The sequence below is a fragment of the Sorex araneus genome, chromosome 2 (assembly GCF_027595985.1).
Source record: "Sorex araneus isolate mSorAra2 chromosome 2, mSorAra2.pri, whole genome shotgun sequence".
Lineage (NCBI taxonomy): Eukaryota > Metazoa > Chordata > Mammalia > Eulipotyphla > Soricidae > Sorex > Sorex araneus.
The window spans coordinates 48,473,342-48,499,078 of record NC_073303.1 but is presented as its reverse complement, the minus strand read 5'-3'; the positions used below and the strand labels follow the sequence as shown (position 1 = coordinate 48,499,078).

Genomic DNA, 25,737 nt, shown 5'->3' with positions numbered 1-25,737 from the left:
CTGTGCTCTCGTTCTGGCCCCCTATTATCTTTATTTTTGCGATTATGTTTTTGGTGTTGCACCTAAGAAATTGTTGCTTAGTTTGGATTCTTAAGAATTTTCCTGTATTTCTTCCATTTTAAAAAATGTAGCCTACATTTTCAGTCAGGCTGGAGCACAGTGGTAGGGCGTTTGCCTTACACGTAGCCAACCCGGGTTCGATTCCTCTGCCCCTCTCAAAGAGCCTGGCAAGCTACCGAGAGTATCTCGCCTCCATGGCAGAGCCTGGCAAGCTACCCATGGTGTATTCGATATGCCAAAAACAATAACAAGAAGTCTCAAAATGGAGACCTTACTGGTGCCTGCTCCAGCAAATCGATGAGCCAGGGGATGACAGTGATATAGACAGTGACATGAACTATTCCGGCCCACCCGCAATGCAAGCTCCCACCTCCCTCCATGTTAACGGGTTCCCCACTCCCCATTGCATCTCTGATAAGTTTCCTACTGAAGAAAACTTCACAGTTTCTGTTGCCTTTGTGCATCTGTCACTCCTCTGTTCTGTTTCTCTATGTCCCACAGAGGCGGGAGATCATTCTGTGCCCAGCCTTCTCCTTCTGACTTCACGCAGCATGATACTCTCCACCTCCTCTGCATCGTAGTAAGTTTTATAGTTTCATTTTTCTTATAGTAAAGTATATGTATGCATATGTGTCATAATTTTGTTATCCAGTTATCTTTTTTGGACACTTGAACTGTTTCGAGATATGGGGGTCTTGTGAATAGTGCTGCAGTGACTCTAGGAGTGCAGATGTCTTTTTCTGAATAGAGTTTTTGGGCCTTTGGGGCTGATGCTCAGAAATGGAACTGTGAAACTCAATTCCCTCTTGATTGCTGTACAAGACTGCATAGTCAGGGAATACCCCACTGATGAACTGGTGAGAAATACTCTCCGTTTGGAAAAAATTAGCATTTTGATGTTTTCAGTGTGCTTTTATGAAAAGCTGTTAAGTGATTTTTATACAATTTATTTTTGACATGAACATGTTACCCAGAGGAATAATTGAACATATCATAGCAGTCAGACAGAATGTCAAGCATTTTAAATGTTTCCAAATCTCCCAAACACCACTTGGTTACATTCCCTTGCCAGTCCATTAAGAAGTCTGCCATCAGAAAACATGAGTGTAAACCTAGCTTACCGCAATTCCTTTTAAACCAAACATTTCATGGAAGAACAGGGTTTGGAAAGTGGACAGTTGCAGTCTTAAATATTTCTAGATTGGGGGCTGGAGTGATAGCACAGCGGGTAGGGCATTTGCCTTGCACACGGCCTTCCCAGATTCAATTCCCAACATCCCATATGGTCCCCTGAGCACCGCTAGGAGTAATTTCTGAAAGCATGAGTCAGGAGTAATCCCTGTGCATTACTGGGAATGACCCAAAAAGAAAAACAAATCCTAGATCGATGCCTCCTTGACAACAGTGTTGAAATAGGTCTGACTTATCCTTCTGGTCCTTTTAAATACTTATTTAACTCTTCAAAGATGACACGGAACTAAGCAATCAAGTAGAAACAGAGATAAACAAATGGGACTATATTAAACTAAGAAGCTTCTGCACCACAAAAGACACAGTGACCAGAATACAAAGGCAATCTACAGAATGGGAAAGGATATTCACCCAATACCCATCTGATAATGGATTGATATCAAGGGTATATAAAGCACTGGTTGAACTCTACAAGAAGAAAACATCCAACCCCATCAGAAAATGGGCCGAAGAAATGAACAGAAACTTTTCCAAGAAAGAGATACGAATGGCTAAAAGGTACATGAAAAAATGCTCTGCATCACTAATCATCAGGGAGATGCAGATCAAAACAACCATGAGATACCACCTCACACCACAGAGACTGGCATACATCCAAAAGAACAAAAGCAACCGCTGCTGGAGAGGATGTGGGGAGAAAGGGACCCTTCTACACTGCTGGTGGGAATGCTGACTGGTCCAGCACCTTTGCAAAACAATATGGACACTTCTCAAAAAATTAGAAATTGAGCTTCCATTTGATCCAGCAATACCACTTCTGGGAATATATCCTGGAGAAACAAAAAAGTATAGTCGAAATGACATCTGCACTTATATGTTCATCGCGGCACTGTTTACAATAGCCAGAATCTGGAAAAAACCCAAGTGCCCGAGAACAGATGACTGTTTAAAGAAACTTTGGTACACCTATACAATGGAATACTATGGAGCTGTTAGAAAGGATGAAGTCATGAACTTTGCATATAAGTGGATCAACATGGGAAGTATCATGCTAATTGAAATGAGCCAGAAAGAGAGGGATAGACATAGAAAGATTGCACTCATCTGTGGAATATAAAATAACAGAGCAGGAGACTAATACCCAAGAACAGTAGTATACAATACCAGGAGGTTGGCTCCATAGCTTGGAAGCTGGCCTCACACGCTGGGGTAAAGTCATCCCAGATAGAGTAGGGAACACCAAGTAAATTGTGATTGGAAATCCCACGCGGGGAGGGAGATGCGGGCTGAAAGTACACTAGAGACTGAACATGATGGCCACTCAATACCCCTACTGCAAACCACAACACCCACAAGGAGAGAGAAACAAATTGGAATGCCCTGCCTCAGAGGCAGGTTGGGGTGGGGGGAAGGAATGGGGAGGTGGGAGGGATACTGGGCTCATTGGTGGTGGAGAATGGACACTGGTGGAGGGATGGGCTCTCGAACATTGCATCAGGGAAAAACAAGCACGAAAATGAGTGAATCTGTAACTGCACCCTCACTGTGACTCACTAATTAAAAAACAAATAAATTTAAAAAAATACTTATTTAAAATTTATTTAGTGACACAGGGGTCCCTGATTTTTCTCATTTCTGTTGACTTCTCTCACTTGACTTTTTGCTAATTTGATGGAAGTGCGTGACCTCTCCTTCTAATGAAGAGTTTCTAAATTCAATTATCTCCTCTTTAGGGATCAGTCAAACTGCCCCTCCTGCCTGCAAGCAGATGCCCCCAAGTCTCCTTTCATGGCTATCTTAAAGCGGACTGCAATTAGCAGTACTCACTGACATGCTGAAGCTACACTCCTCAAATCTAGTCTTGAATTGCTTCACATTGAGAAAAAGTAACCCAAACAGAGATAACACCCGGAAGATGGGTGCCTTTTTTATTTAGAGGTGTGTGTGTGTGTGTGTGTGTGTGTGTGTGTGTGTTGGATTTAGGGGTGTGCTCTGCGAGACCTAACAGTCAAAGCACATCCAGGCAGTGCTGGAGGTTACCAAAGGCCAGTCCCACTGCAGGGGCATGTGAAGCCCGAGACCAAGCCTGCATTTAGGGTCTCATGCACGCCTGCAATCTCTTCTCTGATTCTTACGTTCCTGTTTCCCAACTGTCTTTCATATCATATTGAAACGCTCTGAATCATTATTAAAGACTATTTAGGGGCCGGAGCGATAGCACAGAGGGTAGGGCGTTTGCCTTGCACGCGGCCGACCCAGGTTCGATCCCCGGCATCCCATATGGTCCCCCAAGCACCGCCAGGAGTAGTTCCTGAGTGCAAAGCCAGGAGTAACCCCTGAGCATCGCTGGGTGTGACCCAAAAAGCAAAAAAATAAAAAATAAAAAAATAAAGACTATTTAGTTATCCGTGCATAGAGACTATACTTATGAACTACAGGCTCAGACTTATGCTGTTAAATATTTCCTTAAAGATTTGTGTCCTCTCTAGTAGAAATTCATGTTATTTCTCTTAGGTAGAAAAGCTTGCTCCAAAGATGTGATTTTATCATATCAGAACATATTTCTGAGTTTGATAGCTAGTCTAGAAATGATTACTTTGTTAGTTCTATAAACTCTGATGTATCAAATGCCCTTCAAACCAACTTTACCATTTTCCTAGATTTTCCTTAATGTGTTGAATAAAACATTTGATGTTGCACATTTTATACTTATGAGGATTGTGTTTTAAGTCTTTGAAAAGTACTTTTTGACACTATTAAATTCATCTGACTTATGTTTTAGATCTGTTTTAGAAGGTCCAATTTTCTTTAAAATTATTTTGTTGTAGTTTAGATAATGTTTACAAATGTGCGATATTTATGGTTTTGATCTATGAAATTACTGCACTTTCACCACTATGAGAATTTTCACTGTTGTCCTTATGTTATGACTAGTCTGTCTCTCGGGAAGGTCTGAAGTCCTCAGGTTCACACTCAAGGTTCCTCATATTCTTCTGTTCGGGATTGCCAGTGTCCTCTTCTCTCCGCATGACCCCCCTTACAGCAGTCAGGTCATCCCCATGTCTCTAACACTTGTTTGTTGGTCAGTTGAACTTTTTCCCCACCTTTGTGTTGACATTTGACCGAGAGGCTAATTCAGATTATACATTCTATCTCTCAGCACAGGTATATCTTCATGGTGGATGGGTTCATAACGTAGGCAGCTTCAGACAGCACTATTCTCAGTGTCTTTTAGGGAATAGGTGACAAAAATCAATCTTTGCTGTTGGATGTCAACAATTATCTGTACATTAAAATCTGGTGACGGTCATCTTGAGACTGTGAGAAGAACCCCAAGGATGAAGCAGAAAGCTGCCCTGTGAATGGAAAGAAACTAAGGTCCTTGAAGCACAGCTCAACCTCTGGATTGAATATTAAGAGAACCCTGCTTCTAAACTTTAGTTTGCTGAGCCCATAGATAACTCTGATATCTAACTTCTATTTGAGCCAGACTTTCCATAATTTTGTGTGGGAGACTATGAGGGGTGGAGAGAGGAGGTAGCATCAAGAATGGCATATACTGCCTCCCTCTCTACCGCCTCAGTCACTCAGGGAAGCGCCTGAGAAGCCTCAACTGGTCAGAGTCTGAGTTGAACACCAGCAGAGTCCAGTCCTGAAGTCCCACCAGCTCTACCAGGTCTCATCTGCTTCCAGTTGTTCTGTCTGGCACAAGAAATGATTCCACCTCATTTCTCAAAGATCTGTGGCACCAAGCTGGAGCAAGGGAAAGGAAACTCAGTCCTAAATCTTCCCAAGTTTTCTAGGGAAAGAAAGTTTTCGTTGCTCCCCTTACATAAAAGAACTTCAAGAGGAGACAAATAGTGAAATACAAGATTTTATTTAGAGATTAATGGCGGGGGCGGGGGAAGACAGAGACAGAGAGAGAGAGAGAGAAAGAAAAGAAACGGGTGGTGGGAGAGAATATGTTCAAGAGAACACAAGCTCCTTCCGGGGGGAGAGCAGAGAGTCTATATCCCAGGGGGAAGGTGCAGCCACCCAGCCCCAGAATGGGGAAGTACCTCTTTTGCCTTTGCAGAGTTGGGAGTCATTGCTATGGTGTTGTCGAAGAGTGTCCACCTCATGTTTTTATCATAAGCCTTTGTCCTGCTGGAGCTGGACTGGTTTTAGCACTGTTAGAGTCTTATCAGACATATGTCCCCAAAGTGGGCGTCATAATGCTTTTTTGGATACTTTAGTGCTATTGACAGAGTAACTTCTTCAAATCCCACCTTGGTTTTATGACTTACCAAGGACTCAGTGCCAGGGGCCTTACCCTACCCATTGCCAAGAGCCCAATCTACTTGCCTAATTCAATTTCAAGCTAGAGAGTTTTCAACAAACTAGTTATGTTGTTGTTAGTTGGTCTTTCAATATTTTCCAAGCAATTTCATACAACTTCTGCTCAAAGAATTTGTTACAAGGGAGGGGGGATGAGGGAGGGGTGGTGGTGGTATTAATTTCAACAAGTAATAGCAAGATATAAATTGTACAAGACATAAACAAAAGCCTACTCTCTCTGCCCTCTGTAGACCTGGTGTCTCCAAAAGTCGAAGGCTTGATGACTTTTCCTTGTATCCCTTCCTATCACACCTGAAACAACATGAATTTATCACAGCACTATTACATAGCCACTTCCTCTAAAATTTTTAGAGAGGAAATGCCTGAGCAATTAGCCAAGCTGTCAAAATGCAGGCCTAATAGAACCTGCATAAACCCAACAACATCATAGGGCAACAAGATGCCCTTAACCTCTTGCTGCTCTAATTATAGGAAACTCAACGTTCATTGTTGAGATCTATTTCCAAAAAGAAAAATGTTATGGCCTCACCCTTCCAGTGGTTCCACTTAAGGACAAGGCTGTTGGTCATCTTGGAGAGAAATTTTGTTGGCAAATCCAGAATGCCTCTTATTAATGGCCAGTCAAATGTGATAAGCACTTTTTAGAGTAATCTTTTACAATTGACTTTCACAATATCTCTGTATAACAAGATCAGGCCACCTGTATCTCTGTCATTCCATTGCTCATTTATTTACTCGAGCGGGCACCAGTAACGTCTTTATTCCTCCTAGCCCTGAGATTTTAGCAGCCTCTCTTTACTCATCTTTCCCAATGATTGGAGGCTCTTTCAGGGTCAGAGGAATGAGACCTTACCGTTACTGTTTTTGGCAGATCAAATTAGCCATGGGTAGCTTGCCAGGCTCTCTCCATGTGGGCGGGATACTCTCAGTAGCTTGCTGGGCTCTCTGAAGGCATATATCTTTTTAATATATAATCACTCCCAGCTATTATTGTCACACTAAATCCAGTGATTTTTTAAAAAAGTAAACTTTCAATATTTTGCCACAATCTTAATTGTCCAATTTTTCAGTTAGCCCCAAGAATTCTTTTGCCAGTTTGTCATTCTGTCTTCAAGATAGCACTGTCCTAGCACTGTCGTCCCGTTGTTCATCAATTTGCTTGAGCGGGCACCAGTACTGTCTTCATTGTGAGACTCGTTACTTGCCAATATGTTACTTGCCAGTATGTTTTGGCATATTGAATACGCCATGGGTAACTTGCCAGGCTCTGCTATGCAGGCGGGATACTCTCATTAGCTTGCCAGGCTCTCTGAGAGGGATGGAGGAATCGAACCCAGGTTGGCCAGGTGCAAGGCAAACGCCCTGCCTACAACATAATTTAAAAAAATTAGTGGATGTATGTTAGAGATCCTTCATTTCAGTATCATTGTACAGTTTAGTAAAAGCATACTTATAAACTTTATTTTACCAGTCTCTGTTTACTTTTAGATCTTTTGTTTTTAGGCCACACCTGGCATTGCTCAGAGGTTACTCCTGGCTCTGTGCACAGGAATTATTCCTGGTGATGCTTGGGAGTCTATATGGAATTCTGGGGATCGAACCCAGGTTCACTGCCTTCAAGGCAAACACCCTACCTGCTGTACTATCTCTCTGGCCCCTCTTTTTACTTCTTTCTCCCTCTATTTTAATTGGTTTAGCGGTCACAGCCAGTAATGCTGAAGGGCTGCTTCTGGCTCAATGCTCAGGGATCACTTTCGGTTGTGCGTGGGGACCAGAACAAGTCCTGGGGAGTGAGCCAGGTTTGGTTATATGTAAGACTAGTGCCTTGATCCCTTTGTATTATAGAGTAGCTGCACGACATCCTATAGCCTATTTCTCCCTCTCGGAGAACCTGGCAAGCTACTGAGAATTCCCTGCCTGCATGGGAAAGCCTGGCAAGCTCCTCATGGCATATTCATATGCCAAAACTAGTAACAATGATGGGTCTCATTCATCTGACCCTGAAAGAGCCTCCAATGCAGCATTGTTGGGAAGGACAAGTAAAGAGATGTTTCTAAAATCTCAGGGCTAGGACGAATGGAGACATTACTAAGACCGCTCAAGAAAATCGATGATCAACGGGATGAAGATGAGGTTGATATATATATGCATATATATATTACTCTCTATGATTTGTTGCCTACTGTCTGAACTCCATCAAATATGGTGTGGTAATTATGGAAAATGACGGGTAGGAAGTGTCTTATAATGTGTCCAGAAAGTGGCCTGGAGTGTGATGGCAGTTGGATAGTGAAGGTTGGTGCTGGGGCTGGGTCTCTTGGGGCAGGGAGGGTTCTCACCCGCCTCCCTTCTGGGGCGTCCTGAGTGCAAACAGCCTGGGGCAGAGTCTGGTGGCATGGCTATGGGGGCCTCATTTTATACTACTGTCTGGGAGGAGCAGCCTTGAGATCTGGAGGGTGGCCGATGAGAAGATTATCTGGTGCCAGCAGGGTGTGGCAGGGTGTGGCTTATGGGTGTGATCCCTGGGTAACCAGAGATTGGGGGATAGAAGGGAGAGGATCTCTGCTTCTGGGTCCATTGAGTCCAGAATCCAAGGTCACAAAATTCCGCATTATCTGGGTTCCATGGGACTTCATTCATGCGTGAGGTTTGGCCAGTGCCCAGAAAGTGGCCTGGAGAGTGGTGGTGGTTTGGCAGTGGAGTTCGGCTGCTGGGACTGGGTCCCTTGGGGTGGAGAAGGTTCTCACCCACACCCCTCTAGGGCACCCTGAGTGGAAACAGCTGTACTCAGAACTCTTTTTCATAGCTAGGGCTCTCCTAGCCTCACAAGCGGAGGCCTGCATGTGAGGAGTAAGCTTGGTGGTCAACTCTTTGGAAGTATCCTTAGAGTCTATGCCTGTAGGAAACAGTTCTGGTGGTGTGACAGGCTGGGAGCCCTGCAAACAGCATTGGCAGACCTCTAGCCATAAGTCCTCTCCTGCCATCTGGATCTCTAAACCCTCAGAGCACCTGTATCACCTGCAATGTTGTTCGTGATGATTTGTTACAGGCATTCAATATCCCAACACCAATCCACCACTACTGTCACCTTCCCTCTACCTCTATCTCCATTTTCAAGGCTGCTTCATAGCAGGCCTATAATAATAATAATTTATTTTATATTGCTTGTTACCATTAAATGGCTAGTGGAATGACCAAAAGATATTTCAGTAAAAGAAAATTCATGAAAATTGTATCTCACCATGGGGACATTAATTCCCTGTCTGAGGTTTTACTAAGCTGCTGTTGCTAGCTAAGTCTTTTGTTATGTTTGGAGGTGTGGGACTGTATTTGTTGCTCTGCTCAAAAACAAATCCAAAATATCTAACTGGGCAGTCTAGCCAGAGGCATGGTGACAACCGTTGGGCAGTGAATGTGGCTGCTGGGGGCTTTGGTGGGTGGGAACTGGACCACACCCCTCCCAGCAACTTCCCAGAGGCCTCAGCCAGGGCCAGTATCTGAGAAAGTTTTGCAGCTAGTTGATCTCTTTCGAGATTTAATTATGAGTCTCTGGAGCAGAGCCAGCAGTGGCCGGGGGTAAAGGTGGCTGCCTGGGCTGCCAGAGGGGCTGGGACGTGGCAGTAGGTCACACCTCCCAACTCCAATAAGGCCCTTAGCTTTCGGTCAAAAACCCCGTGCACCTGAATGTTTCGGCAGGTGAGCATCTCTGTGGAGCTCAGCTGTGAGGGTGGAGTCTGGCGGGAGGCATGGTGGCAGCTGGCAGGTGTGACGGTGGCTGCTCGGGCTTTGGGAGGGGAGGGACTTGACTCGTCCTCCTCCAACGTGCCCTCAGGTCTTAGCTAAGACTGGGCTGAATACCCACTTTTTAATCATCGTGTCAGTTTTGTTTCTCAAACATCTTATAATTCTCTTTTGTGAAAAGTGAGAGCTCAAATATATTTGTGGGAAGAATGAGGTTGGAGATGTGCTTAATATGCTTTATAGTTAATATGCTTTCTATTTTGTGCTTAATATGCTTTATATTAAGCATTATAATGTCACTGTATCGCTGTCATGTCATCCCGTTGCTCATCGATTTGCTCAAGCAGGCACCAGTAACGTCTCCATTGTGAGACTTGTTGTTACTATTTTTGGCATATCGTGCGGGCAAGATACTCTTGGTAGCTTTCCAAGAGGGGCAGAGGAATTGAACCCGGGTCGGCTGCGTGAAAGGCAAACGCCCTACCCACTGTGCTATCATATTTTTCCTGGGATTTGTTAAGAGCCCTAACTGGGTCCAGGAAATTCAAGTTCTTAACTAAGACTACTGTATTCCCAATAAAAAAGTGTAAGATGATGCTTGGGTTCAAATAAAACTTTGTATGTGTCACAGTTCTCCCATCTGATACGTATTCAAGGAACAAGGAGTGAAATTTGATATATCATTTTATTTGAAAAGTGAACAGTTTCCTTGCAGCAAAATACAGTCCACAGATTTTGCTGAAATGTGTTTATTCTATAGCAATTATAATATAATATAGCATTTTAATAGTTATATATATTAATATATAATCATATTATATTATAATAGGGAAAATTTGCTTTAAATCATTTCAAGTAGAGAAGTCAGAGAGACTTGAAAATATTAGATCGAAATTTTAGAAAATTGTTATACACCAAGGGAGGAAATTTGTGTTTTAATTTCTAAATATAGTTGGTATTGACCTGAAACATAGTGAATTATGGGGCCAGAGATTTAGTACAGGGGTGAGAGCTCATATCTTGCAGTTGATTTAGTACAGGGGTGAGAGGTCATGTCTTGCATGTCCCAGACCCTTGAACATATGTGCACTGCCCCTCGATGGCTTCTTGGGCACCAAAAGATGTTTCCCTGGAAGCCCATGAGAACCACCTGGGCTCAGGTGTTCCCTGACGCCAAAGGACCTGAGCAACAGCACACAGGCTCAATCCCTAGCATTGAACCAATAGCTCAGTTGGCAGAGAATGGTCAAGAGTGGCCACTAGGTCCCCTGAGTACTACTTGGGAGTTCTCTACCCCCTAAAAATGAATTTCATCAAAGTGCTCCATGATAGTTTCATACTTGAGATGCTATTTATTTTTGTGTTACTTTGCTAGAACCTACTTTGGATCAGAATGTGACTAACCACTTATACATGATTTACTGTTTTTCTGTGTCAAAACAGAGTGAATAATCAGCATCAACCTAAATTTTACACCACAGGCTAGAGTCTTTTTTTCCTACTCACCCAACTGAAATTACTAAGGGACTTAGTGAACCACAGAAACATGAAACACCCTCTTTCCGGTAATAACTACATAACTGTGGTACTTTCTTAATTGTCAGAAATTCCAGTTGCTTTTTCCTGCATCAAATTCCCTGCATTCTGGAGTCTATGTCTTCTGTTCCTTGGTTTACTTCTTTTGCTTTTTGTAGAACACACATTGTACTAGCTTCAATCACAAAGAGGTAAACTGAAACCAAAAATGGATATTTTGGAAGTTAAATTGAGGTATAATTATGTAAATTATACAAGTATAAACTGTTAACTCTTTATTTCAAGTGAAATGATGAACAAACCTACCACCTTCTTCCAAAAATCTTCCCCGCTGTTCATAGTCCTTTTTCCTTTTCCTTCTTATTCTTCTCCCCAACCCACAAGTAATCACTGATAGATTTCTAACACTAATATTAGTTTTAATTCTAGAATTTTTATTAAAATTAAATCATAGTAAACATGAAATGTAATTGTTTTAAACTTCATTCATGTCTTGTTATATCAATAACTTTTTGCCTTTACTTTGCTGAGTTCATGTATCTATATATAGCACAATTTTTCATTTACATACTCATTTATATTTGGATTGTTTCCAATTTAGGGTGTGACAAATAAAGCTGTTATATATATTCATGTAAATCTCTATATACAAGTGCTTTATATTTCTTTGAATAAATCCTAAGAATGTAGACTTATGATCTCTGTATATTGTTTTTGGTTTGGGGTCATGGCTGGCATGGTCGGAGGTTACTTCTGATGCTGTGCTCAGCATTTATACTTTGTGGCACTTAGGGAACTCTATGAGATGCCAGAATCAAACCCAGGTTGACCATGTGCAAGGCAAACACTCTACCTGCTATACTATTCTCTGACCCCTGCTTTCTGTATTTTGAATGGCTATGGTAGGTACACATAGCTGCTGCATTCAGAGATGTTCGTTCCATTGAGAGCAAATGGAGCTTCAGGGACCAGTTCATTTTTCATGAACATCATCTTGTTGAGGTGGTGTAATTGCCGACCGTCTATCTTCCCTCCCATTCCTTCCCATTCCAGTCGTCACATGATGTTCTCAAGGGCTGCACTGAAGAGTTTTGGTGAAATGGTATCACCCTGCCGCAGCCCTCTCTTTACATCAATGATCACTTCCTTGTAGAATGGTGAGATCCTGGTGGTGAATCCACAACAGCTCACGGAGGATTTTGATATACTGAGTTTGACACCCTGTTTGGCCAGGGCTTCGATGACTGCCTCAGGCTCAACAGAATCGAAGGCCTTCTTTAAGTCGATGAACGTTAGGCAGAGCGGCATCCTGAACTCTCGTAAAACTTCAATGAGTTTGGTTATGGTTGATTGTGCTGAATACCCTTCGGAACCCAGCTTGCTCGCATGGTTGTCCTTCGTCCAGTGTTCTGACTATTCTATTTAGGATGACACGAGTGAACAAATTGTAGACGACAGACAGCAGGCAGATTGGGCGATAGTTGCCGATGTCGTGGATGTCTCCATTCTTGTACAACAGAACGGTCTTACTGGTTTTCCACTGGGACGGAACCTTGCATTCAGACAGGTAGTGTGTGAAGAGTCAGGCCAGTGTATTGATGAGTATGGTGGCAGATTCTTCAGGTGTTCTGGTCTGACCTTGTCCGGACCAGGTGCTGTTCGCGTCTTTACCAGCGAAATAGCGTGTTGGATTTCAGAAGGGAGAACGTTGGGAACAACATATCCATCCTGTGGAATTTGGTATGTGGGCAGGTGGACATGGATGTCAAAGAGATCCGAGTAGAATTCGTGAATAATTTTCTCCATTGCCTTTCTGGAGGATGTGATAGATCCATCAGGATGTCGGAGGACAGTCATCTTGGTCTTGTAGTTGGCGAAGGACAGGCAAGGGTTGGGAATACTTTTCCAGGCTTCTGCTGCACTGGCCAACACTGCTACTCTTCTCTCTTTGAGGTCTTCCTTTATTGAATTTCTGCACAGCTTTGTGAGCTCAGACTTTAGCTTGTGGTTGCCTGAGACTCACACCAAACCTCGTTGATGAATGAGCTCGAGAGTTTCTGAAGACAGGCGTCTGTCTGTGGCTTTCTCACTCTCGGCATTCTTCGCACAGACATGGAGGTGCTGAACCAGTTGATCGTATTCCTTGTAGATGTTGTCAAGGAAGGCATCTTCCCATGTTGCTGCAACAGTGCCAAAGAGCTCCTAGTTGGTGGTCATTCTGGGAGTTGTCTTCTTAGACTTAAATTTTGCAGACTTTTCTCCCTGCTCTGTGAAGTAGAATTTCGCACAAAGGAGATGGTGGTCTGATCCCGTTTAGAATTTTGAGACAACAGCGACATCAGTCAGGCAAAACCTTCATTTGAATATGATGTGGTCAATTTCATTGTGGAACTGTCCACCGGGAGACTCCCATGTCCAGCGTTTAGATTCGGCCTTCTGGAACTGTGAGTTACCATGGATGGTCTTGTTCGACATGATGAATTCAGATAGTCTCTCACTCTGTTCGTTCCATTCTAGGCCATGTGCTCCCTTTGCTCTCAATGGAATGAACATCTCCAAATGCAGCAGCTGTATGTACCTGGGTTGAGAAATCAACATGAGGAATGACTCAGTGCCAGAACTGAGTAGGAGGAAGAGAGCAGCGTGGAATGCATTCAAGAGCACCGAAGAGGTGGTTAAGAGAATGAAGAACCTCCGACTCCAGGCACATCTTTTTGATTCCACCGTTCTTCCTGCACTAACATATGCCTCAGAGACCTGGGCCCTACGAAAACAGGATGAGAATGTTATTCGGGTATCCCAAAGAGGAATCAAAAGAGCTATGCTGGGAATATCACATCTCACCCAAGTGAGAGAAGGAATCTGGAGTTCTGACCTCTGTCGATGGTCCAAAATCAGGGATGCTGTCTCGTTTTCCAAGGCATCAAAAATCAGATGGGCCGGTCATGTAATGCGATTCAGAGGCGACCGCTGAAATAGAGCTGTTACAGACTGGATTCCACAGGATGTCAGAAGACCTCGTGGCCACCCTCCAACTAGATGGTCAGATTTCTTCGTCAAATCTCTGAATGAACGATTTGAGGCTCTTTCTGTTCCTGGAGCAAGCAGGTATCATTGGGCTACACTAGCTTGCGACAGGGACAGATGGAGATGTTATTGGCACCCGCTCGAGCAAATCAAAGATCAACGGGACTACAAGTGACACAAGTGATGGTAGGTAACGGCTTTAACTCTTAGAATGCTGAGTGAGTTACATTGTTATCATAAGGGAAGAGATGAATTAGTTGCTCCGTATCCTCACCAAGGATATGTAGGCTACTTTATTAGTTCTTTAAGTAGCCATTCTAATGATGGTACTGGTATCCCATTAAGGTTTTCATTTTCATTTTCCTAATCACTACTTGTATCTGGTATCTTATTGATCACAGGCCCATTTTACATTTAAATGTTTTCATTGGACTGTTAAAAATATTTTTATCACTTAAAACTGGACTATTTGGTTTTTTTTAGATTTGAGAGAATTTCTTAAAAAATATTATGGGACAAATCTCTAACACAGGAAGTGAGGAGGGAGGAGCCAGGTAACCAAAAATTCTTATTTGTCCATTGTACTATCTGACTGGTTGAGGGGCAACTAATAGGAGGTAAGAGGGGAGATGGGTAACCTTTATAAACTTCAGTCCTCCAGGTTCTAGAAACTGTCACTCTCTTCTGGGTTACATTGTCCTCTGCTATGGGGAATCTTGTTCCTTTCTTATAATAGGAATTTTTTAAAAATGATGTAGGAGTACTGCTGTTTATTCGGCCATTGATTAAGCTGATTGAATTTGGCATGAACTTCACATTACTTTTTTTTAATTTTATTGAATCACCATGAGATAGAGTTACAAAGCTTTCATGTTTGAGATTCAACCATATAATGATGGAACACGCATTCCTCCATCAGTGCAAATTTTCCACCAACAATTTCCCCAGTATAGCACCCCCAAACCCTCCTCCCCCCCATCCCAGTCCTCACTCTCTCCATGGCAGATAATTTCCCCAATACTCTCTCTCTAATTTGGAGCATTATGTTTTGCTCGAATTTTCCCACCACCATTCAAGCCTACCTACCAGGGGCAGACACTAAATAATTTATTTTCCATTGCTCATTTTGAATATCATGAGAGCTCATATGGCTGCGACTGCAAATGTAAATTTATAGATTGTAAATGGTTGGGTTCCTAGGACATCTCTGTATAGTACTAATCCATTTTGGGATTCAATTGGGAGTCTCTGGGCCAGGGCTGTTGGCGCGCTTGGATGGTACCTGGGTGTAAATTGTGGACCTGACAGACAGTCTGCTCGGTGGGCGGGGACCCAGGAGGGACAGCCTGGGTCCTCTGCTGCCCTGCGGCCTGGAGATCTAGTCTTGGAACCCATATACAGGGTGGGAAGGGGGCGACTTTCTTGTGGAAGCTCTTGGTCACTGGGATTCCATCTGGAGTAGGTTGGGAGACTGCACCTGCTCCATCTGGAGTGCCCTGGTGAAATTGGCCCGGTATGGGGCCTGGAGAGATCTCTGGCACTGTGGTGTCTTCCAGGACTTGCTGATGTGTCTCTGGGCCAGGGCTGTTGGTGCACTAAGATCCACATTAGAAAATTTTCAGCAGATTACATCTTGGTGAGGACCATCCTGAGACTGGAGTCAGGCTGGTATTATGGTGGCAATTTTGGATTGTGGAAACAAGTGGCTTCCAGGGGCTCTGCTTGCACAGGCACAGGCCATCCCTCCTCCCTCTAATTTGCCCCGGTCTGTTTGTCCGTGCACAGGTCAGAGCTTAACTGCGGCTTTTGATCTCTTTTGAGATTTATTTAGGGGTCTTTGAAGCAAGGCCAGCAATAGAGCTTACAGAATTCGTTCGTGGGGGTGACTGCCAGTGCTTCCATGTGTATTGGGAAGTGGGGGGAGGTAGCCCACCCCAATTCTGAGAAAGCCTGGAGATTTTAGTCACAAAACCCACATACCAGAATTTTCAGCAGATTATATCTTGGTGAGGTCCATCCTCAGACGGTGGAGTCAGGCCGGGGTTATGGCGGCAATTTCGGATTGTAGAAGCAAGTGGCTGATGGGGCCTCTGCTTGGGCAGGCACAGGCCAACCCGCCCCCCTCCGATTTATCCCCTCCGAGCTTATCTGCGGCTTTTGATCTCGTTTGAGATATATCTATGGGTCTCTGAAATAAGGCCAATAAATGAGCTTGTATAGCTGAGCCAGAGGTGGTCTGTGGGTGTGGCTCCCACATACCTCACTTTTGGCCATTTAATTTCTTAATAAACTTGGCACTAAGTTGTTAGAGTCCGGCCAAAGACACAGCAGCAATTTTGGGGTGTCAGGAGGCCTGAAGGCACCATCAAGCTGCTTATTCACTCGCCCCACAGGTGCAGGTTGACCTGCTGGCAGCACCATACCCTCAAATTAACTCAAACAGAATAATACCAAGACACACTGTAAACAAAATGGCAAGAACCAAAGGGGAAGAAAGAAACAAAAGCTCAAATACAAGAGAAAACACATAAAATGCATAACATTTAAGAGGGATCTCTCAAATAGAACCCTACACGAAGGATATGGAATGATATTCTCAAACTGTTAAATTAAAAACCTTCAGCATATAGCCCTCTACTTTGCAAAACTAGAGGGAAGGATAATAACATTTTCAGACAAAAAGGACTGAAGACATTTGGTTTAGGTAGACTGACTCTGAGAGGGATATTGAAGAGTCTCCTTTTTTAAAAAAATCAAATAATGAAACAACCAAAGTCCTCAATGAAAAATAGTGACAAAATCCTTTGTATAAAGAATTTCTCTAAATATTAGTGGGATGAACATTTCTACCAAAAGTCACCGAGTATCTGTATGTTTGAAGAAACAAAATTCCTTCTTCTGTTGCTTATAGGAAACACATTTGAATGCACATAATAAACACAGAATTAGAGAGAAAGAATAAAAGACAACAATATAAGTTAATGTTTGTTTGTTTTTTTGTTTGGCTCCACCCTGTGCTTACATTGGCCCTGTGTTCAGTGATCACTCCTGGAAGGACGTGGAAGACCATTTTGGGTGCTGGGGGTTGAACCTGGTTCAGTTTTGTGCAAGGCAAGTGCACTGCACTATCACCCAAGCCCCAATCCTAGGACCTAATGCCAGGGATAAAAAGAGCAGGGTAAGCTAATCTTCTGTCAGACCAAATACCATTGAAGCTAAAGAAAATAATGAGATAGGAATGTCCATTACATACTGTCTAAGGGATCAATAGATCAAAAGAATCTAATACCAACATATATGCACCAAATAAAAGGACAGCAAAGTTTATAAAGCTACTGTTAACAAAACATAAAAAGTCATATTGATGGCATTGAAAGACCTCAACACCTCATTTTCACCATTGAACAGATCAACGAGGAAGAATATCAGTTTCAGAAATGCAAACACGAAAGTTCATAAGTTTGTAACTGTACCTCACTAATACAAATTTTTAAAAAAAGAATATCAATTTTGAAAAAAAAAGCAATACACAAGGAATTGGAAGAACTGGAATCTATTTGACATATACACAGCTCTTCATGCTAAAAATGCTCAATGCACATTCTTCGCTAGTCACATGGAATACTCTCCAATATAGACCACATGGTATGGGCATAAATCAAAGTTAACAAAACAGATATCTTATTAACTATCTCTCAGTCCACACATATATAAAATAGAAATTAACCATAAAAAGATAGTGGGGAAAATGTGAACATTTGGAAACTGAATAGTATACTGCTAAATAAAACCCTGACCAGAATGGAGATCTAAGAGTAAGTAAAAAGGGTTCCGTAAAACAAATGAGAATGAAGAAATAAATGATCAAGTCCCCTGCCCCCTGCCCACCGCGTTTTGGAGCTTGGCCTGACACCCCAGCCGCCGCCTGGCACCTTTTGGCGACCATCCATTCCTGACCACTCCCCACTCTGCTGGTTAGGGGCATGTCCTCACCTTAGGGGGCGTGGCCTCAAAACTGGGCGTGGCCTCATTCCAAAGCGGTGGCCGCTTATGCGGCCACAGTTGTATTTTTCACCATTTCGTGCATTGTCCTTGGTCACAATTGATAGAACCCACTCCTCTGAAGAATTCTCTGGTCATCTTAGTCACTATATGGTAATAGTCAAGTAACCTAGCCTATCCTAATTTCATGAAAACTCTCAGTGAACACATCAAGTTGCACATAAAAGTCCTTTGTAAAAAGAGCATAGCCCCACATCTTCACTTGAGGCCCCTCCCAAGCTAAGGAGAGCACCGGATAGTAAAGCCCATAACAACATGAAGAAACAGCAAAAATCCCCACCACCAGGAGAGATCCAAGAATATATCTCACTAACCTCCCCAGTGACTTCCCAGAATTACAACCTCCTCTTGGATAAAGAATTCAGAGAGGAAATTGTGAGGATGGTTCACGAAATCAAAGCAACTATGGAACGAACATCCAATAAATTAAGGGAGGATATGGATGCAGCATTGGAACACTCCACCAAGATAATCCAGGAAGAAATGAGAGCAGAAATTTCAAAGTTACAAACAGAAGTCACACAACTAAAAGAATCAGTAGATGAAATAAAAAACTCGGTAGGAGCCCTCAATAGTAGAATGACTACAGCCGAAGACAAAATCAGTGAGCTTGAAGATGAGCTGCACAAAGCATATAGGGAACAACAAATAATGGCAAAAGACCTAAAAATGACTTTGGAGCGAATTAGAGTCCTAGGGGATGACCTCAGGAGAAACAACATAAGAATCATGGGAGTACCGGAACCACACGGAACCAATCCCAATGAAAAAAACACAATTAAAGACATCACTGCTAAAAAATTCCCAGAGCTAGAGAATGCGGACATCCAGATCCAAGGAGTCCAAAGGGTGCCAGCTAAAAGGGACCCGAATAGAAAATCCCCAAGGCATATCATAGTCAGAATGATGGATGCCGTGGATAGAAACACAATACTGCAAGCAGCAAGATCAAAGAAGGAGATCATATACAAAGGAGCACCCCTTAGATTCACAGCAGACCTATCAGAAAAAACCCTCCAAGCCCGAAGACAATGGTGGGATATAGTGAAAAAACTTAATGAAATGAATGCCTCACCAAGAATACTCTACCCGGCTAAACTTTCAGTTAAACTTGAAGGAACCATACACTATTTCACGGAGAAGCAACAGCTCAGGAACTTCATAGACTCAAGACCAAACTTAAAAGAAGGACTCAAAGGGCTACTATAAGACAAGGAAAAAACCTACAAGAACAACAAACCCTACAGAAAAATGACACAAAATCCCACGATAATAATTTCTCTTAATGTCAACTGTCTAAATGCACCAATAAAGAGGCACAAAGTGGCAAAAACGGATTCGGAAACTAAACCCAACTTTCTGCTGCCTACAAGAAACACATCTGAATAGTCAGAACAAACACAGACTCAAAATCAAAGGATGGAAAACAATCCTAAAAGCAAACAGCTCCCTCAAAAAAAAGTGGGGGTGGCCATACAAGTATCCGATAGCATAGATTTCAGGCTGAAAAAGATCAGAAGGGACAGCGAGGGTCACTTTCTATTCATCAAGGAATATGTACAACAGGAAGAAATCACACTCTTAAACGTATACGCACCTAATGAGCGACCGGCAAAAATACTTAAAAGAACTCCTAACAGAATTTAAGGAGGACATAACTAGCACCACGATTGTAGTTGGAGACTTCAACACTGCCTTATCACCTTGGATAGATCGACAAGAACAACACTCAGCAAGGAAACGATGGCTCTGAATGAAGATATGGAGGAGACAGGGCTAATAGACCTATACAGGGCTATACACCCCAAAAATAAAGAATACACAGTCTTTTCCAGCGCACACAGAACGTTTTCCAAAATAGACCACGTTCTGGGCCACAAATTATACCTTAATAGAATCGGGAAGATAGAAATTGTATCAACTATCTATTCAGACCATGATGCACTGAAGATGGAAGTTAATCACGCACAGACGCGGAGAACCAAATCAAACACTTGGAAATTAAACAACTCACCATTGAAAAACGAGTGGGTCACGAAGGATATCAAGGAAGAAATCAAGAGATACCTCAAAACAAATGAGAATGAAGACACAAACTACCAGAACCTATGGGACGCAGCTAAAACTGTGTAAAGGGGAAATTTCATAGCTCTGCAAGCATTCCTCAGAAAGGAAGAAAGGGCCTATATAGATAGCTTGATTTCGCAGCTCAAGATCTTAGAAGAGGACCAGCAAAAGGAACCCAAACCAGAACGAAGGAAAGAAATAATAAAACTTAGAGCAGAAATTAACGACATGGAAGCCCGAAAAACAATCCGAAAGATCAATGAAACTAAGAGCTGGTTCTTCGAGAAAATAAATAAGATTGATAAACCGCTAGCAAGACTCACAAAGAAAGAAAGAGAGAAAACCCTAATAAACCGAATCAGAAATGAAAAGGGGGACATCACAACAGAAACCAAGGAGATTCAAAGAATCATCAGAGACTACTTTGAAAGTCTGTATGCCACGAAACAAAAGAACCCTAAAGACATGGACGAATTCCTTGACTCCTACAATCTCCCAAGACTGAACCAAGAAGATGTGAAATACCTGAATAGGCCCATAAATATCAAGGAAATCGAAACTGTAATCAAAAGTCTCCCCAAAAACCAAAGCCCAGGTCCAGACGGATTCACTGGCGAATTCTTCCAAACATTTAAAGAAGACTTGTTGCCAGTTCTCCTCAAGCTTTTCCAGGAAATTGAAAAGACAGGAACCCTTCCGAACAGTTTATACTGTTAGGCACATCTATTAGGCACATATCTCCCTAATACCAAAAGCAAACAAAGACACCACTAACAAAGAAAACTATAGACCAATATCCCTGATGAACACTGATGCAAAGATTCTCCACAAAATACTAGCAAATAGAATCCAACAACTCATCAAAAAGATCATACACCAGGACCAAGTGGGATTCATCCCGGGGATGCAAGGATGGTTTAACATTCGGAAATCAATCAACATAATCCATCATATCAACAAAAATAAAGATAAAAACAACCATATGATCATATCAATAGATGCAGAGAAAGCATTTGACAAGATCCAACACCCATTCATGATAAAAACTCTCACCAAAATGGGTTTTGGAGGAACTTTCCTCAAGATATTCAAAGCCATCTACCACGAACCTATGGCAAGCATTATCATCAATGGAGAAAAACTGAGGGCCTTTCCTCTAAGATCGGGGACAAGACAAGGATGCCCACTCTCACCACTTCTCTTTAATATAGTATTGGAAGTATTAGCAATAGCCATCAGGCAAGAAAAAGATATTAAGGGGATTCAGATCGGAAAGGAAGAAATCAAGCTCTCACTATTCGCAGACAATATGATACTATACCTAGAGAAGCCTAAAAGCTCTAGTAAGAAACTCTTAGAAACAATTGACCTGTACAGTAAAGTCGCAGGCTATAAAATCAATACCCAAAAATCCATGGCCTTCCTATATGCAAACAATGAGACAGAGGAAAGGGACATAAAAAAAGCAATCCCATTCACAATCGTGCCCCAGAAAATCAAATACCTTGGAATCAGTTTAACTAAAGAAGTAAAGGACCTCTACAAAGAAAACTATAAAACGCTACTCCATGAAATAAAAGAGGATATGAGGAAATGGAAACATATCCCCTGCTCATGGATAGGGAGAATAAACATTGTGAAAATGGCAATACTCCCCAAAGCATTATACAGATTTAACGCGATCCCTATAAGGATACCCATGGCATTCTTCAAAGAAATGGATCAAGCAATCCTGAAATTGATATGGAACAATAAACGCCCATGGATAGCTAAAACAATTCTTGGGAAAAAGATGATGGGATGCATCACCGTCCCCAACCTTAAACTCTTCTACAAAGCTGTAACAATTAAAACAGCATGGTACTGGAACAAAGGCAGAGCCGCAGACCAATGGAACAGGGTGGAATATCCCTACACACAACCTCAAATGTATGATCATCTAATCTTTGATAAGGGAGCAAGGGATGTGAACTGGAGCAAGGAAAGCCTCTTTAACAAATGGTGCTGGCAAACTGGACAACCACATGTAATAGAATGGGCTTAGACCTCGACCTGACACCATGAACAAAAGTCAGATCAAAATGGATTAAAGACCTCAACATCAGACCATAAACCATAAGGTACATTGAAGACAAGGTCGGCAAAACCCTCCACGATATTGAAGAGAAAGGTATCTTCAAAGATGACACAGAACTAAGCAATCTAGTAGAAACAGAGATCAACAAATGGTTCTACATTAAACTAAAAAGCTTCTGCACCGCAAAAGATACAGTGACCAAAATACAAAGACTATCTACAGAATTGGAAAGGATATTTACACAATACCCATCAGATAAGGTGTTGATATCAAGGTTATATAAAGCACTGGTTGAACTCTACAAGAAGAAAACATCCAACCCCATCAGAAAATGGGGTGAAGAAATGAACAGAAACTTTTCCAAGGAAGAGGTACGAATGGCCAAAACGCATATGAAAAGTGCTCTACATCACTAATCATCAGAGAGATGCAGATCAAAACAACCATGAGATACCACCTCACACCACAGAGACTAGCACACATCCAAAAGAACAAAAACAATCACTGTTGGAGAAGATGTGGAGAGAAAGGGACCCTTCTACACTGCTGGTGGGAATGCCGACTAGTTCAGCCCTTTTGGAAAACAATATGGACGGTTCTCAAAAAACTAGAGGTTGTGCTCCCATTTGACCCAGCAATACCACCTCTGCGAATATATCCCAGAGGAGCAAAAAAGTATAATCGAAATGACATCTGCACTTATATGTTTATTGCAGCACTGTTTACAATAGCCATAATCTGGAAAAAACCCGAGTGCCCGAGAACAGATGACTGGTTGAAGAATCTTTGGTACATCTATACAATGGAATACTATGCAGCTGGTAGAAAAAATGAGGTCATGAAGTTTGCATATAAGTGGATCAGCATGGAAAGTATTATGCTAATTGAAATGAGTCAGAAAGAGAGAGACAGACAGAAAAATTGCACTCATCTGTGGAATATAGAATAATAGAATAGGAGTCTAACACCCAAGAATAGTAGAAATAAGTACTAAGAGGTTGACTTCATGGTTTCGAGGCTGTTCTCTCATTCTGGGCAACTCAGAGAATGGAACACCAAGTAAAATGTGGTCGGAGGTCATGCGGGGGAAGGGGGATGCAGGCTGAATGTGGACTAGAGACTGAACACAATGGCCACTCAACACCTTTATTGCAAACCACAACACCTAATCAGAGAGAGAGAACTAAAGGGAATACCCTGCCATAGTGGCAGTTTGGGGTTGGGGGAGACGGGACTGGGAAGTGTGGGAGGGACAGTGGGTTTACTGTTGATGGAGAACGGGCACTGGTGAAGGGATGGGTTCTCGAACTTTGTATGGGGGAAACATGAGCACAAAAGTGTATAAATCTGTAACTGTACCCTCACGGCGATTCACTGATTAAAAATAAAAATTTTAAAAAAAACATGAAAAAAAAGTAAGAAATGATCAAAACTGAGGGATACAGCAGAAGCAGCACTAAGGGAGAAATTAATAGAAATGCAGACTTCTATCAGGAAAAACGAAAAATCTCATATCAATAACCCAACCACACACTTGATAATGTAGAAAAGGAACAAGTGAACCCCTTAGTCAGTAAAATCAATAAAATAATAAAAATTAGAACAGAAATCAGTGGTATAGAATTAAAGAAAATACATGGAAAATTAGTTAAACTAGGGATTGTCTTTTAAATAGTAGTAGCAAGTAAATCCCAGAAGAGAGCAACACTCTGCAGAGATGCAGCCTCTCCCCGCACCAGGCCAATTTCAACTGGGAACCTCGAAGGGAGGTAGGCAAGTCCCTCCACCTGCCCCAACAGAACCCCAGCAGCTGCAAACTCCAGAACCCAATCACTGCCATGCTCATGGCCAGTCTTCACAGCTGGGGACAAGCCCCTCACTGAATGAATCAGCTGAAAAACCCAGCTATGCGGGTTTTCTGACTGAAACCTCCAGGCTTACACAGAGTGGGGAATGAGCCCCCTCCCGCATCTGAATGCTCTTCCAGCTGCCTGGCAGTCACACCTACGAGCAGCTTCTGTGAACCACATCAATTCATCAGTGGCAACGATCCAGAAACTCACAAATTAATCTCAGAAGAGAGCAACACGCTGCAGAAATGTCTCCAGTCCCCCAAATCACCATCCAGTTAAATATTTAACTTCAGTTCTAGCACCCTATTTAAAATTTTAGAATTCCTGGAGTGACATTTCGTCCTTTATGCCACTGATATACCAAGAGTAGCACACCACATTTGATGGGGTGTAAGGTAGAAGGCAACCGATCTTGATCAAATATATATACACAGAGGCTCAATGCCCCCAAGCTGAGATACAATGATTTTCACACACTTTCCTCTAAGGAAATTTTTTGATCACTTTTAGTAATTATTTATAACAAGCAATACAAAATGTATTATTTAGCATGTACCATTGGGGCAGGCTTGGGTGGTGGTAGGGAAATTGGAAATAATAATGGTGGTGAGAAGGTGTAATAGATTGGTGATGAAATGTTGAGTGTAATAAATTATTGTGAACAAATTTATTGAAATAAAATAAAATAAAGCACCACCACCAACAACAAAAACCCCAAGATTGACAAACCTTTAGCAAGACTCACAAGGACTGAAAGAGAGAAACTCATAATAATGGGGATCAAAGAGAAAGGGGACAAATCACAACAGACATCTCAGAGATATAAAACAAAAATCATAAGAAGTTATTACAATCAGTTCTGTGCCACTAAGCTGGAGAATTCAGAAAAAATAGGTAAATTCTTAGAATCAATTGACCATCAGAAACTGAATGAGGCATAAGTATAACACCTGAATAATCACAAATAAGGAAATAGAAAAAATAATTTGAAATCTTCCCCAAAACAAAACCCATGGACCAAATAGTTCACTGGTGAGTTCTAACAAACTTTCAAAGAAGATATATTGTTTATGCTCCTGAATTTCTTCCAAAATATCAGGGATACAGGTATCCTTCCTAACAGATTTTATGAACCATTGTCTGCCTTAAAGTCGAAACAGATAGTGAAGTTACTAAAAAGGAAAATTGCAGACCTGTTTAATTCACCTGTCTGTTTCATCAACTGATAGGTGAGCCTCACATGCTGCCTGTCCCCGCTTTCCCTGTGGAATTGCACTACCTAAATCGAGGGACTGAAAGAAAGCTGTGCCTCATGCCTTCCACGCTTTCATTTCCTGCTCTGAGTCCAGGGCACTTGCTGGAGCCCTCAGTCCTTCCTAGGCACTACGCATGGATCTAGACTCCTGTTGGTCTTGAGACGTTAGCACAAGTCAGCAGTGCCATAGAGATAATAAGACATAAGCAATAGCTCAACACCGTGAATGGAAAATCTGATCACTACACAAGACTGCTAGGATTTAAATCTCCACCCTTAGCTCTCAGGAAGCATAAAGAATAATGAAAAATAAAGGAAAGAATTCAGTCATTTCTACAGAATGGGGCATAGATCTGGCTAAGTCATCAAGTTTGCTGCATGACTACCCAACTCTCCTTGGAAATGATCTAGGAGTTGCTGTGGTCCCAATGATGAAAGATATGAAAAAACTGGGTTAGTGATCCATGCAGCTTTGAGAAATGTTACTGGTAAAAAATCAAAGAATATATTAAAATAGAAATGAGGGAGCT

At 42.2% G+C, this 25,737-nt stretch overlaps 1 long non-coding RNA gene across 1 annotated transcript in view; it reads left to right on the top strand.

Annotated features, from left to right (window-relative positions):
- The first annotated feature begins 565 nt into the window (after positions 1–565).
- LOC129402583 (uncharacterized) overlaps positions 566–25,737 on the top strand; it is a 141,923-nt gene continuing 116,751 nt past the window's right edge. Inside the window, exon 1 of the long non-coding RNA XR_008628714.1 lies at positions 566–640. This is a non-coding gene — a long non-coding RNA (uncharacterized LOC129402583). The remainder of the gene's footprint in view (positions 641–25,737) is intronic.